Source organism: Poecilia reticulata, linkage group LG10 (assembly GCF_000633615.1).
Source record: "Poecilia reticulata strain Guanapo linkage group LG10, Guppy_female_1.0+MT, whole genome shotgun sequence".
Classification (NCBI taxonomy): domain Eukaryota; kingdom Metazoa; phylum Chordata; class Actinopteri; order Cyprinodontiformes; family Poeciliidae; genus Poecilia; species Poecilia reticulata.
The window spans coordinates 16,201,291-16,215,983 of record NC_024340.1 but is presented as its reverse complement, the minus strand read 5'-3'; the positions used below and the strand labels follow the sequence as shown (position 1 = coordinate 16,215,983).

The 14,693-nt window shown below is 38.1% G+C and overlaps 1 protein-coding gene and 1 non-coding gene across 3 annotated transcripts in view; one reads left to right on the top strand and one right to left on the bottom strand.

Annotated features, from left to right (window-relative positions):
- bcorl1 (BCL6 corepressor-like 1) overlaps positions 1 to 14,642 on the bottom strand; it is a 43,941-nt gene extending 29,299 nt beyond the window's left edge. For both annotated transcript variants that reach the window (XM_017307158.1, XM_008420664.2), the window contains exon 1: positions 14,533 to 14,642. The gene's annotated coding sequence lies outside the window, so the exon portion shown is untranslated. The remainder of the gene's footprint in view (positions 1 to 14,532) is intronic.
- Positions 12,115 to 12,187, top strand: trnav-uac (transfer RNA valine (anticodon UAC)). Its single transcript has one exon. It is a non-coding gene; the product is annotated as a tRNA-Val (tRNA).
- Positions 14,643 to 14,693: the final 51 nt, after the last annotated feature.

Genomic DNA, 14,693 nt, shown 5'->3' with positions numbered 1-14,693 from the left:
GGATGGATGGATGGATGGATGGATGGATGGATGGATGGATGGATGGATGGATGGATGGATGGATGGATGGATGGATGGATGGATGGATGGATGGACTTTGCTTTGGGCAGTAGTAAGTAGTGTTGGAACAGAAAGACATAATCTCCAAACTGTTCTTTCAAAGTAATCATTAAATTGTAAGAAATATCTTGGTGTGCTGCACCATTATGGCGTCTTTAAAAAGAGCCACATTATTCATAAACCCTTCAGCACCAAACTTTCTACTTGGTACACTGCAGCCACCTTTTTCCTGACTAAAGCCAAACGCTGAGCTGCAGACTGGATTTAGTGAAGTGAGGCTGCAATGCAGCTGCTCAGAAACAGAAACTTACTCCATGAAGCTTTCTATGCTTCATTGTTCAGGTACTATGAAGGCCACATAAAGACTGGAGCTCTGCAGCTCTGCACACTGTGTCATGACTCTGGGTTTTTTGTGTTAAATAATTTTTTGTGATTTATGTTCACTAGGTCTTGGCAGGTTCTGTTCAGCTCTCTGTATTCATTATAGTTCTGTAGTGTTGCCATATTAGTTCATTCCTTTCTGTTTAGTTTCTTAGTACTTGTGTTTTGCTGCTTATACATTCCAATTTATTTTCTCATATTACTTTTAGGTCTTCCTCCTTTGGTTTGTAGACTCATTGGTTGTTAGTTCTGCTCCCTCTGTGTTAATTAGTCTTCTTCCCACAGCTGCGTCCCGTTTTCCCTGATCATCTCATCTGGTTCTCATCATTTTCCACCCGTCTCAGTATTTTACCTCCTGGTTTTTCAATGCTCGTTGTTGGATTCTTACGTTTCTCTACTGCTATTTTATGACCTGTTCTCATTGTACTTCTGTTGTAAGTTTTGCCATTTTATTATGAAAGTGTCCACAATGGTCCTCAAAGGCTCTAGTCTGCGTTTTGGTCCAGCTTCAATGACACAGAACATGACAATGTGTGCCTCAGCATCCGCTGACCTGACTCTGTGGATGCCACTTTGTGGCTGAGTTGCTGTCATTCTACTAAATATTCACTTTGGAATATTTAGTAGCGAAGAAATATCCTGGCAGGACCTTTTGCCCAGTTAACATATTATCAGGATACTTTTTCTGAAAGTGACTCATTCTTTTACAAAATGTTTGTAAAAGCAGCTTGTAAGCCCAGGTGCTGGAGTTTATACGACTGTGGCCATGGAAGTGATTTGAATGCCTCTAGAAGTCACCTGAATTAAATGATTTGGATGGGTGAGCAAATACATTTGCCAATATAGTGCAATTTCTGTGTAAGTCTACTTTTTTTTTACTGTGAGTTTTGTGGGATAAAATCTTAGCTTTACTTCTCAAATTTCTGTGCAAACTTCACAAGTTAACTCAATCCTACGGGATAATATTTTTTCCCCTAAGGATAAACAGCCAAAGGTTATTTATGGTAGATATACGACTCCATAGTCACATTTTGGGATAGTAGTTAAAAGTATTCTCACCAAGCTGAAACTACAACAAACATCAGCTTATTTTTTACTGTTGTTCTCTTATGTAAAATTTTACGTTTCTAGCTATTTTTGACATCTAACAATAAAGATTTACTGTAAATTAAACACCTGTATGATTCAAACACGAAACACATTTGTCACCTGAGGCAGAGCCACTCATGGTGCATATAAAGTCAGGTGAACATGGCTGTCAATGTCGGTTCCTGGGCATTAAAACACCACTGAGATAGTGATAGGAGAAACAAGCAGCTGGCAGCTTTTAAATGTCTGGACAGTATTCACTTTTTCCACATTTTGTTGTTAGATCCTTATTCCAAATTTTATCAAAATAATCTCTTTTCTTAAAATGATATACACAAATACTCAATTATGACAAAAATGTTTGATTTATTTTTTTGTAAATTTATAAAAAACTAGAAACCAAAAAAAAATCAGATGTACATTGTCAGCCTTTGCCATGAAGCTCTAAACTGAGCTGTGTCCACTGGTCTAACTTGGGATGTTTCTACTGCTTAAATGGAGTCCACCTGAGTCGACTGGACTTGATTTGGAAAAGCTCACACCTTTTTCTACGAGGTCCTACAGTTGAAAGTGCAGGTCAGAGGTCAAACACTAAGCATGAACTCAAAGGGATTGTCTGTAATGAGCTCTGAGACAGGATTGTCTTGAGGCTCAAATCTGGGGAAACGTTTCTGCTGCTTTGAAGGTCCCAGTGAGCTCACTGGCCTCTGTTATCGGTAAATGGAAGAAGTTTGGAACCAGCAGGACTCTTTCTGAAGCTGGCTGGCTGTCTAAACTGAGCGATTAGAGGAGAAAGGTCTTAGGGAGGTGACCAAGAACCTGATGGTCACTCTGTCTGAGCTCCAGAAAGGACAACCTTCCAGAAGGACAATTATCATCTGGCCTGTAAGGCAGAGTGGTCAGATGAAAACCAATCCTTAATAAACATGGCAGCCCATCTGGAGTTTACCAAAAAGCTCCTGGAGGTCTCTCATACCAAGAGAAACTAAATTTTCTGATTTGTTGAGACAAAGATTGAACTTTCTGGTGTGAATGCCAGGCATCATATTTGGAGGAAACCAGGTACGCCTCATCACCGTCTCTACAGTGAAGCATGGTGGTGTGAGCATCATACTATGGGGATGTTTGCAGCAGCAGGAACTGGCAGACTGACATTGTGACATCATATTCAAACCCTGCACTTAGGTGCCAAATAAAATCTTTTGCTTTCTAGTTCAATTTAAACATTAAAAAAAAACCTTTATGCTTTTGCTGTGTGATGCCTTATTTGCTTTGAAAAAACTTGTCAAATGATCCTGATTTAATTGTTAATTTTATTTGTTTCTTCATCTGTTTACCAATGAAATGTGCTTTACCAAATGTGCTTTACCAATGTGCTTATGAAATGTGCTTTACCAACAAACCTGACTTGTCTAATTAATCACAGGTTCTTTTTTGGATTTTTTTTTCTTCTTTAATAATAATAATAATAATAATAATAATAATAATAATAATAATAATAATAATGTGTCTTCACTTAAAAACTGCAATTTGTGTTTACGTTTGTCATCTTTGACTGCTATCTTAATTGATTTAATGTTCTGAAACACTTAAGTGTGACACATAATAGAAACCAGAAAGGGTGCAAACACTTTTTCACTCCACTTTATCTGAGTGTTTTTTCTGTGGAGGGGATTTCTGTTGTCTGAACACAGTGAGTAAACAGTACATGTGCACTGATATCTGTGGGACATCTCTAGATATTATACATCCTGTATTCATCAAGGGAATATATTCTAAATATTCCTATACAATATTTTTAATAATACACTAGAAGAGACGTGTGAGTGTGGGTTTACTATTAAGGAGGCTGTGGACATGAGCGAGATAGTCTCTGTATTTCCTGTGTGGATAAAATATTGATGTTTAGGGTTCAGTTTTCAAACAGCTGCTGAATTTTGAGAGTTCTGGTTAGTCTGCAGCGAGCTAAGGCATCTGGTGGCAAACCTAATAAATATAAGAATTTTATAACCTGATATCGCTGTCAATCTGAGATAAAAAGAAATATTTAGCACAGACAACTCAAACAGCATTAGTTCATTTGTGTCTATAATAAGTCTGCATTGAGACTGGTGTAAATATAGTTCTCTTCAAGTGACACAGAAGGCCGAAAAGAAAAATAAATAAATAAAGTACAAAATGGATTTTTCTACCAGACATCATTGTCCATCTAAACTGACATGCTGGACAAGGAGAACATTCATCAGAGCAGCAACAAAGAGGCAATTCAGGTGGGAAAATCTGTTGACAAGACAACCATTAGCTGTAGACTAAATAAATTCAGCCTTTATGGAAGAATGGAAAGAAGAAAGCCACTGATGAAAGAAAGTCATGACTTTTAACTTGCAGCTGTTATGAAGGGGCCGCAGCAAATATACGTGGAACTTGTCAAATTCAAACTTTCCAGACTTGATTCAAAACTAACTGAACATCATCGTGAACACAGCATCTCCAAGGTGAAACATGCCGGTGTCAGCAGCATCATGTGATGCTTTTCCTCCAACAGGGACAGGAGAAGCGAATGGATCTAAACTCAGAACTATCCAGGAGGGAAACCTGGTAGAGAGAGCTTCACCGTTCAGAAGAACAAAATGCCCTAAACATGAACCCAGAACTACAATGAAGGTCAAAACTTTTATGGAGTTTGAGATATTTTTCAAAAATAAATGGGCAGAAAATTCAGTCTAAATGTGTAAAGCTGCTGAAGACATTTCTAAAAGCACTTTGGTTGTGTCAAGTGGTGTCCAAAGTATTGACTAAAGAAGAATGAATACTGGGCTGCACCAAATTTTTGGTCAGCTGGTTTATCAGGGTAGATTTCCTTAATTTTAGGAGATTGGTGATCGGCTAATACTTCCATGTGACGCCGATCTTATTTAGCTCAGCCAAGGTCTTAAAATCAACTGCTGTCCTTTATTTCTCTGCAGAAAGAGGCTTGACTGATGGACCGGTCCACCAGGTCATGTCTGTATGTTGGCAGTTAATAATAGTCATCCCACTGTTACCAAGGCAGACATTTTCTTGCTATATTTAGCAACATTTCAAACAAAAACAAAATCGGTATTGGCCAAAATCAGAATGTTAGGTTTCTCTTTAAGCGGCTCTAGTGGCCTTTATTTGATAGTGAATTGACAGGAAAGTGGGTAATAAGAGACACATGGGGCAAAGGTCACCAGGCCAGGAATTGAACCTGCAACAGCCACACGAGGACTAAAGGCTCCTTATGAGGGTTGTGCTGAACCCCTGCACCACCCTGATGTCAGGCTTCTTAAAGATTGGTAATCAGCCAGAAAACTGCAATCAGTGCACTCCTATACTAACTTGAGGTCTCATAACTGTTTTGCAAAACATCTCTAAAACTGTGTTTTCCTTAGATGAATGTGTTGGTCTCAGTGAATATAAATACAATATACTCAACTTTATTGAGGCAACGTATAAAATGTGAAACGTTGGAAAGACAAGGTAGTGTATTTAAAATTTCACAGTCCTGTGTGTGTATTATAGATTTTAGTCTGTTAAACTGGCCAATAGGGTTTTTATTATTATTTTTGTAATTACTGTATTGGACATTGCGAAACTGCACCCACTGACAGGGGAAAACATCTACAACTACACTTGCTGAAAGGTATTGCAACTTTACTGCAATGATTACAATGTTAGATCAAATGGATAACAAAGTCGGCACACTGCTGACCCTGGATCAGTGATCCAGATTACAAGCAGCCGCTTAGTGAGGAATGAAGTCATGCAGCCATTTTATCCTCTTCTGCTCACAGACTTGCTGCAGAAGAAGATGTTGAGGACTGCTGGAACTGACTTTTGTCTAATTCAGTTGGCTTTAATTAGCTTTTATTAGCTAGATATTGTTTTTATTAATATAGTCGTTTAGTTTTAGTATTTTCACACTATGGTTAACTTTGTTAGGATCAGAATTAAGAAACTATGTTATTGTGATTATCATGTGGTTAATGAATCCTCAGCAGATAGTATTTTCAGAAAATGTATTCAGTTATTGTTGAACAACCGAACCAAATCTGGCGTTTTCTCCCAACTTTTGCTGTTATTTTGCGGACTAGTGTAAGTGCTGCCAGTAGGAGAATAGAGAATTTTCCAACAGCTGACGTAAACGTCTTGTGTGGTGAGTAATGAGAGACGGAAGTATTGAATGAAGCAACTGCAGTTGTTTTTCCAAGTTATTTTTGCCAGTGTAGTAGGTTTGCACCGATTGCAGGTTTCTGGCCGATCGCTGATTACTGATGTTTAAAAAGCCTGAACAGCAGACTCCTATTTTGGCCTATACCAATTTTTTTGTCTGAAATGTTGCTAAATATAGGAAGAAAGTCGCTGAGCTGTCAATAGTGGGGTGACTGTTGTTAACTGTAAACCTGCAGAAATGACCTGGTGAGCTGGTCTGTCAGTCAAACCTCTCTCACAGCAGAGCAGAAGGGGACAGTGGTTTGATGAGGTAGATAAGATTGGCTTCAGTATCAGCCGATCTCTGAAGTCCCAAAGTTAAGGAAATCGACTGGCTGATAAATCTGTGCACCCCTACAGTATAGCCATGGTTTCTACTTGTTCAAGTCAAGCTAATTTGTCTGTAGAAGTAACACATCTAGTTGGGACTCATAGACAGCGGCCTTTCCAAAAGTTGGAAACAGCTAGCTTAGAAACCGACCCAAACCTCCTCCCTCCTGACGTGTTCATTGATCTGATGAAATTGCCGACTTTGCCTGAATTTACATCAGATTATTCATATCTCTATGTCATGACTGGCGTTCCCCTTACACCGGAACAGACTTAAAAGTGTACAGAAGTCTAGATGCTAGCCAGTTTTTTCCGTACATGGCAGGTTAGATGATAGTTACTACCAACAATCAGGGTCCTCTAATCACCGCAGCAGTTACCTGAAGTCTTGCTTTATGACTCCCTATGCCAGAGGTCTGAGGATAGCTTCATGAAGATAATCCAGGATCTGGAACTAGCATTTGTTTACAAAGGGATTTACCTCACAGGAACATACAGGATGGTCCATACAGGGATGTTATTCTCCTGGAAGAAGTCTTTAATCATATGTATGTATCTGGTGAGACATCTTTTACTTGGTGCCTTGGTGATGTGGTTGTAGATGAGGGTCCTCAGTCAAAAGGAAAGCTCGCTGTAAGATCTCCAGCCTTGAGCTCCATTGTTCCACTGAAGGAAAACGCTCCCATGCCACGATAAATCCTCCTACATGCAGAGAACATCTTCAGCGCTCTTTTGCAAAGCAGAATAGGCACGTTTATGCCATGGAAGAAAATGTAGAAATATTATGTTCTCTAAGTTGCGCTCTTATGGTTGTTGAGCTGCAGTCAGCCTTCACTTGGGTCGGATATCTGCCTTGTTAGATCCTGAAGCTCACCACAGCTGAAATAATTTGGGTTCTACCCCTTGACCTTCTCCTGAAAGCGTCAAACCCGCTGTCTTCCTACATTCAACCTCTGCAGGGATGAATTGTTGCAAGAAGCCTTTTCCTTGTGCAGCTTACACGGCCACATTCAAAGACAGAAAGCCGTGTCTCCTTGGATATCAGAGGAGGGCATGACAGTGTGAATTCCTGACAGAAAATTACTTTAAAATCCAGATTTTTGTGAAGATTTTAACTATTCAAGGCTGATCAGCCTGATCAGCAGCGAGTTGGAGTTTATAATTTTTCTTCTCCAGTTTCTTCCTGCTGCAGAAAATGTGATCACTTGAAATTTTTTGTCCAGCGTTAACATTTTGGTCAGGACTGTAAAACTACCCGGTTCCAGTGTGTCTGTGAGGTATCCTTTGTGTTTAGAGCCTGTACTCCCTGTTTCGACTGACTGTTGGGACAATTTGGCCACGGCCTGACAACAATGGCGCTCCACTGGGGAAGCCATTAAGTAGTATTCTGGTGTCTGTTTCTGACATGCACCGGGGGTCTGAATCTGCACCAAATGACACCAAAATCACACCATTCCTTCTGGTTCCTAATGTGTTTTTGTCAGCGAGTCAATGAAGGGAACAGTAGTACAATAATTTCCTGATGTTTTATGAATGAAATTAAGAAATCAAGCCGTTCTCGGGATCAAAACAATATACCAATGCAGCAATGCAGCTGATCCAAACTCAAAAATGTGAATTTATAAAGATGCATTCACCTGCTGAAGGCTTTTAGATAATCTAGCACTAAAGCAGCAGCTGATGAAATTATATCTTCAGTAAGGAGCACTTTTCCTGTCTTCTCATTCCAGAATTTGGTCCAAAGGCTTGTAAATTTACTTCTAAACAACAAAAAATAGAATTTAAATTTGAAAAAATGTGACCTAAGCATCATCCACAAATCTTAAAATGTAAAGGAGGCATGCATTGCTGCAGGCCTCATGAATCTCACAAAGCTGGAGGTATTTTGTTGGAACAATGGAATAAAAAAGCTTGCTTAACCTGTTCTACAAGTTGACTCCGCATTTTGTTTGATAATCGGTTCCTTTTGTTGTCATTTGAAATACCAAAAACAAGAAGGTTCTAATTATATGATGTTTTAACTTTTCAGAGTAGCAAGAACTTAAGATGTGTTCAATATTTTCTTTTTGCATTTTGCATCGCTGTATTTATTGACTAATTTGAACATTTTCAGAAAGTAATGAGCACATGATGAATTCTGACTCTCCCCACATACGATTTTATCTAATAATCCTGCCTGCAGTGCCGGAGCCTGGATCAGTGAAAATCTGTCCGGCTCTCAAGGTCTGCTATTGTACGCCATATGATAAATAGATGAAGCTGTCATCCCCATATTCTTGAACAAAGCCTTTCTGCCCTTCACTGCAGTGAACATGGCTAAAAATGAGAGAATTAGACTCAGAAGTGGATGAAAGAAAATAGTTTGATGTTAAATTAGTTTGATAGTCCAGCTACACTAGAATTATCATTTAAGTTTGATCTGCAACAAGAAAACAAAGACCGACAGAACTTCTTGTAAGATTGGGACCGTTGCTTGATTGAAATATTTTTGATGTGCACATTAATCAATGACAAAAACACTCAATTTCCAAAATGTCCATACATTCACATGTAAAAGCACAAATAAATCTATTAACTCTAAGAATCAGAAATGTCAAGTAAGAAGATCTTCTTTTAGACTTTCATACAGTTTGGAGTCCTTTTGAAAAGGTCCTAGTCAAAGTCCTGGAGTCACAATAGTTTATTGAACATCACAAATAACGTGCCACCTCTTCCACACGTGTGCACTGCCTATCAGCTGGCTAGAAGAGGGACAATACATTTCATTTTTGCTTTCAACAAAGACAAATTTGACTATTTGGAAAAGATTCCAGTCACAAAATACTTGGCGTTTAACCTAAATTAGTACCATCTCATAATCCTATTACCAGAAACAGAGCACTGCACTTAACCCCAAACTATAAATATGCACTAAAAGAAAGAAAAACACATAAATATGACTGAAGAACAATTAAATGCAAGGAAAGGAATTAAAACAAACAAGGTCAAATTTAGCCTTATTGACACTGAAAAAATTAAATAGAAATGCATTTGAAGATTATTTTAGATTAGGCAGTGAGGAGCACTAGAAATGTTTTCAGTTTTTAACAGTTCAAAAATGTGCAGCAGCGTTTTGAACCAGCTGCAAATACAAGAGGAAAAACTGACTCACGCCAACATCAAGTTCACAACAGTCCATTTAAGATGGATCTCTGTCTCAAAGATATAAGTTGGTATATCACAAGTTATACATCCTTCTAAATAATTAATAGAAAAACCTTTATTTACCACACAGATCCCTCTATTCTGCCGTCTTTATTTTAAGCAGTACTAATGACCTTGCATTAAAAGAGGTGTGACAAGGTTTGACAAAGAAGCTTCAGGGACACATTGAGATTGAATAGTGAACTCAGTCATGCTGCTTCTCTCTATAGTCTTAGTTTGTTGTTGTAAATGTTACACTCAGTTTCTCATGTTTTAACCCTTTTATGTTTGCCATGTATCTGTTGTGAAATATTAGAAATAAACAATCCATACTTTGACTAAATAGTATCATCGTGTGTTTTAATGTGTTGCTGCTGTCAGACATCCATGTACAGCTATGGTTGACCTGGATATCATATTAATTTTAGGGATTTAATTATGAATTTGTACTTAGACAATAGATAAAATGTAAAATATGTGTCAAAAATGTACATACAAACTCAAATATATGCATTCACACTCACCAGTACTTGGTTAAATGTCCTTAGTAAGTACCACAGAGAAACTACACACTTCCATCAATGCATATCTGGTATAATTCTTTCTCAATAATTAACCAGAGGTGGGTACTAACTAACTAACTAGTTACATTTACTATAGTACATTTGGAAAAAATGCACTTTTAGTTGTACTTTTACTGCACCATAGGTGAGATATATATTTTAATCCATGGCTACCTTACTATATCTAGAAAATGAACCACACATATTTGAAATGCATGTTAAAGTGAGACTTATAGTATGTAAACAAGTTTGTTCTAAAGTTATTTTCTATCTGCTGAGCCTTTTGCAGGTCAAGTGAATGTACAGTAAACAGTGCATATTGTCACTACAACTACTTTGCACTTTTTTAGCACATGTACATCACCTACTTCAAGTACTTAAAAAGCTTTATGATGTAAAACTAATCTCTTATGCCTACATCTTATTTTGTAATGATGCTACTTATTTGAAGTATTTTACTCTTTAAAACATCAGAATTACATAACTCTATATAATTTTGTCCATCTGTTTACATATTTTTTTCTAAATAGATGCTATGATCTGTTACTCAGTACTTTAACTTGTGATCAACTGAAAGGACATAGAAACTGGTATTGAAGTGAATCTACCAATATTACCACCCGATCAAACCTCAGGAGGCCACAACTACTGCTGTAGCCTGTAGCCACTAAGATGTGGCTTTCTGCTGCTTCACTCTATTGAGTTTATCTGTGATTGTACTGTTTGCTGTTAGCTGATGTGATGGCAGTGATGTATGTTTGTGCTTGCATGTTCTGCAAAGCAGGAACCTGCTGAAAAACTGTATTTGTTCCGAGTCAGGCCAGATTACTTTTTAATCTTTTCTTGTTTTATTTTTTTAAATAAAACAAATAAATAAAAATGAGCTCTGCCATTTCTGATAAGGGTGCTTGTTTATCTTGTCAGAGTTATAGCAGAAGCTTGTTTGTGGCAGCAAAAAAGCATACGGGATCTAGTTTACACATGTTTGTACGTACCCAGGGCCGGACATAGAAGGATGTGGGCCCCTGGGGTGGGGCCAGTTTTGGTGCCCTATCCACTAAAGAAAAAATATTCTATCAATGGAAATTACTGTAAATTAATACATATTTTTCATGTGACATCACACTTTCAGGAACTTTATAGCTGGAAGCCATCTTTGTTCATGACAATTGCTATGGAGTTGCTATGACAACAATAAACAAGCCACAATCTTAGAGCTAGCCCTCGCCTAGTTTCTATCTAATTTATAAACAATATAAGTACATTACAATTATTGCTCGATTACTCAATTTTTGAGCACTCTTCTTTCATTTTGTTGGTCTCAAAGCCATGGTTCATCTGTACTTTGCGCTATGCTTGCCTACCAAGCATAGCGCAGAGCAGAAAAATAAGGGGAAAAAAATCCTTGGGGCCCTCTCAAAAATCGGAGCCCTCTGCTACTGCCCCTTTAAGCCTTTTCTCAAGTCTGGCCCAGCAACTCCACAATATAGATGGCTGTAACTTCCCACATGGGGATCAGAAATAATATAATATAAATCTAAACTCTAAACCTAATTGGGTTTTTTCTAGTATCTTAAGTAGATTGTTATATAATCATTCCACCCTGAGAAAGATCAGCTGATTAACAGCTCCAAATTAACATGACATCCATGGTGATGATGGGTGGATGTACATTTCTTTACTACGGATAAGGCTTTCTGTCAAACTTGATCACTGTAAATGTTCCTGCTAAATATACGATCTTTATCTCCGCGACATGTCCGTATTTTTCAACACATCAGTGTCCCACATTCACATGACATCATAAGCTGGCGAGGTGCAGCAGCAGCAGCGAGCCATTTCCTTCAGTTTAACCGTCCACACACTAATCACGCACCATACCAGCAGGACACGCAAAATCAGCTTTGTTCCGGACGCTAATCTCGACTAGCTGCCCGTGCGAGTCGGCGTAAAACGAGAAAAGAAATAGGGACAAGTTACGAGGATTCGCTCCACTCCGTGTTTATAGTTCACAAGCTGCAGCTCAGGGTGATCAGAGACAAAAGCTAACCGTCCCAACAGGAATCGACCCTCAACTGGACGTAAACAGGAGCAGCCGAAAGTAAGCAGGCGAGCGAGCTGGGACTGAGACAGCGCAGCGTGGAGGACACCGTGACTTTCCGCGCTGCCATTCCCATACGTTGTCACAAACAACCGCGCTCTGCAATGCACGCGGAACTGCGCATTCCTCTGGTGTCGCGTTATATGCCGAGTCCAGGCGCTCGCGAAAACAGTTGGTTCCATAGTGTAGCGGTTATCACGTCTGCTTTACACGCAGAAGGTCCTGGGTTCGAGCCCCAGTGGAACCAAGCGAACATTTTTCACTCCGTCATTAAAAAACGAAGTGAAAATTCATAATTTCCGGCTTTCGGCCGAAAATGTGTGCCATAAATTTTCTTCATGTTTCTCTGGATCTGGCTGATTTTCAGAGCAGTTAATGTGGTTATTTTTTTATTTTAGTGCTTCTGTTTCTAGTCTTTTCCCCCTCTTGTTGTCCCTGGTCGCAGCAGATGGCTGCCCTGCCTGAGTCTGGTTCTGCCAGACATTCCTACCTGTTAAAACAGCGTTAATTCTCCCTTGTTGCCAAGGGATAGCTCAGAGGATATTGCTGAATTTCTTTGCATAAAAATGTCCTGGGGATACTTCTTGCTATATATTAATGCAATATAAAGACACTTTTACTTGAATTTCCTCACTGGAAGATATTTATACTATTTTTTCTGCTCTATTAACTAAGGGTATCTGAATTTGTGAGACAACAGAAACACAAACTTCTTGGCTCAACAGGACCTGCTAGTTTTTGCTTTCTTTATTCATTAATGTAGAAACTATTTCTGGTGTGTTTGAAAGAAAAAGGCAAAAAAAGACCAATTGTTTTGGGAACTAGTGTCTGGAAAATATGCTATTTCCATAAACATTTTGAAACTGACTCAGGTTAACTATATATATTTGTTTGACTTCTCAAGAGAGTAATAAATTGAAAAGCTTTCCAAATGTATTATTTACTGGTGTACAACTTCCTGATAACAGTCAATGTCTCCAGAACTAATGTACAAACCCATTATAACTATAATGTAATTCTTTCTTTATGCAGAAGTCCTGAGTCATAAATCTTTTTAATAAATATAAGTACACTTTACTGCAATTTGTAAAACTCCCCTTGAGCAAAAGCTTTTCAGAATCCAGAATGGTTTTTTATTCATAAATTTATGTATCAGGACATACTTTTAAAAATTTGCTGGACTTTGCAGAGTTTAAAAATCATTAAAGTACTTCCCTGGTTTCTCACTGCATTTAGGTGGGGGAAGTATCAGGTGTTGCTATTTAAATTACTGATCATCAGCAAGGGATGCCACCTCTGTTGCCAGGTGTCTGTTAACACGATGCAGTGAGGAAAACACCAGCGATGACTGTAGAAAAGCACTAGTTGCTGACCATCATTCTGGCCAAAAAAAAATTTAATGTAGGTGCCACAGGAAAGAAACAGGAAGTAACAGCAAAGGTAAAGCCAGCAAAGATTGCAAACAACCAATAACCTCAAAATCCTCAATTAGTATGTCAAATGTCAAATGACAGAACAACACAATTAAGATAAGACTGTCTATCTGCCTAGGGTTTGGAAATATTAATCCCTGCAATATTCTTTGAACAAATGAGACAAAGTAAAGCTTTTTGGCAATAATACAGAATGCCATACTTAAAGGAAACTAATCATACCATGTAATCAATTTGTCAACTATCAATCCTTCTGTATACCAATAAATTCAAAATATGATGTCATCTGTCTGACTTTTGAATTTTCTCACAAACTGAGTCATGACATAGAACAATAGTCCAAAACACAGCCACAAATTGAAATAAATCAACAAATTGCAATGGACCAGTCAAAGTCCAGACCTCCACAGGATGGGAATGCTGTGGTAAGACATGCCTGTAAACCTCATATCTGAGAAGCGATGTTGTAAGAACACCCCGAAGGTGCGAGAAACTCATAGTCAAAAATATTCATACCTCCACCCCCCCTTTTTTTTTTTTTTTTTTTTTTTTTACAATGTTAAACCTCAATGTACTTTATTGAGATTGTTTGTGATGTCAGAAAAGTATCAAACATTTTTCACAAATAAAACTTCGAAAAGTGTGGCATGCATTTATTGATTCATCTGTCAAACTCAATCAGATTGGTCGGGAACTTTATTTTGTAGCCCATATCATCCTATTACCAGTTTTATTTTGTAGTTGCTTTGATTTAAAACCTGCATTGTGTCTATGCATTGGTGTGTTTTTAGTTGTGTTAAATAGAAATAGAACTACAAACCACACTTTGATATTTTTATTTGTAAAGAAAATCTAAACAAAATGTATCCTTGTATCTTTTCTGTCACTTCACAACCATAAAATCCAAGGTTGTAGTAATAATGTGCTGGAATGTTAAAAAGTTAAAGCGGTATAAATATTTTGTAGTGTATTTCAATATAAACTGATGTGAAATTAATGTGTTTTTTCTACAAATTTAATGTACATGTCTTGGTCTCTTTTATCAGCCTCCACAGGTGTTAACTGTTAACTAACTGCAACACCCTCCTGATATTTTAACGGCTTCTATTTACTAGCTAACCGGCACATAAAAAGTATTAAAAATAAAACATTCACTGACCTAATCTTCTGCTCTGTTGCGGAACAGCTGCATCTCCATCGCTCAGTTCACCTGGTTGACTTTTTAGGAAGGAAAACGTGACTTTGTAACCGTCCATCTCTCTGTTTCTATGCTGGGGGAAAAAAGAAGGCAGCAACGGTTACCGTAGCAACAGCGCCATC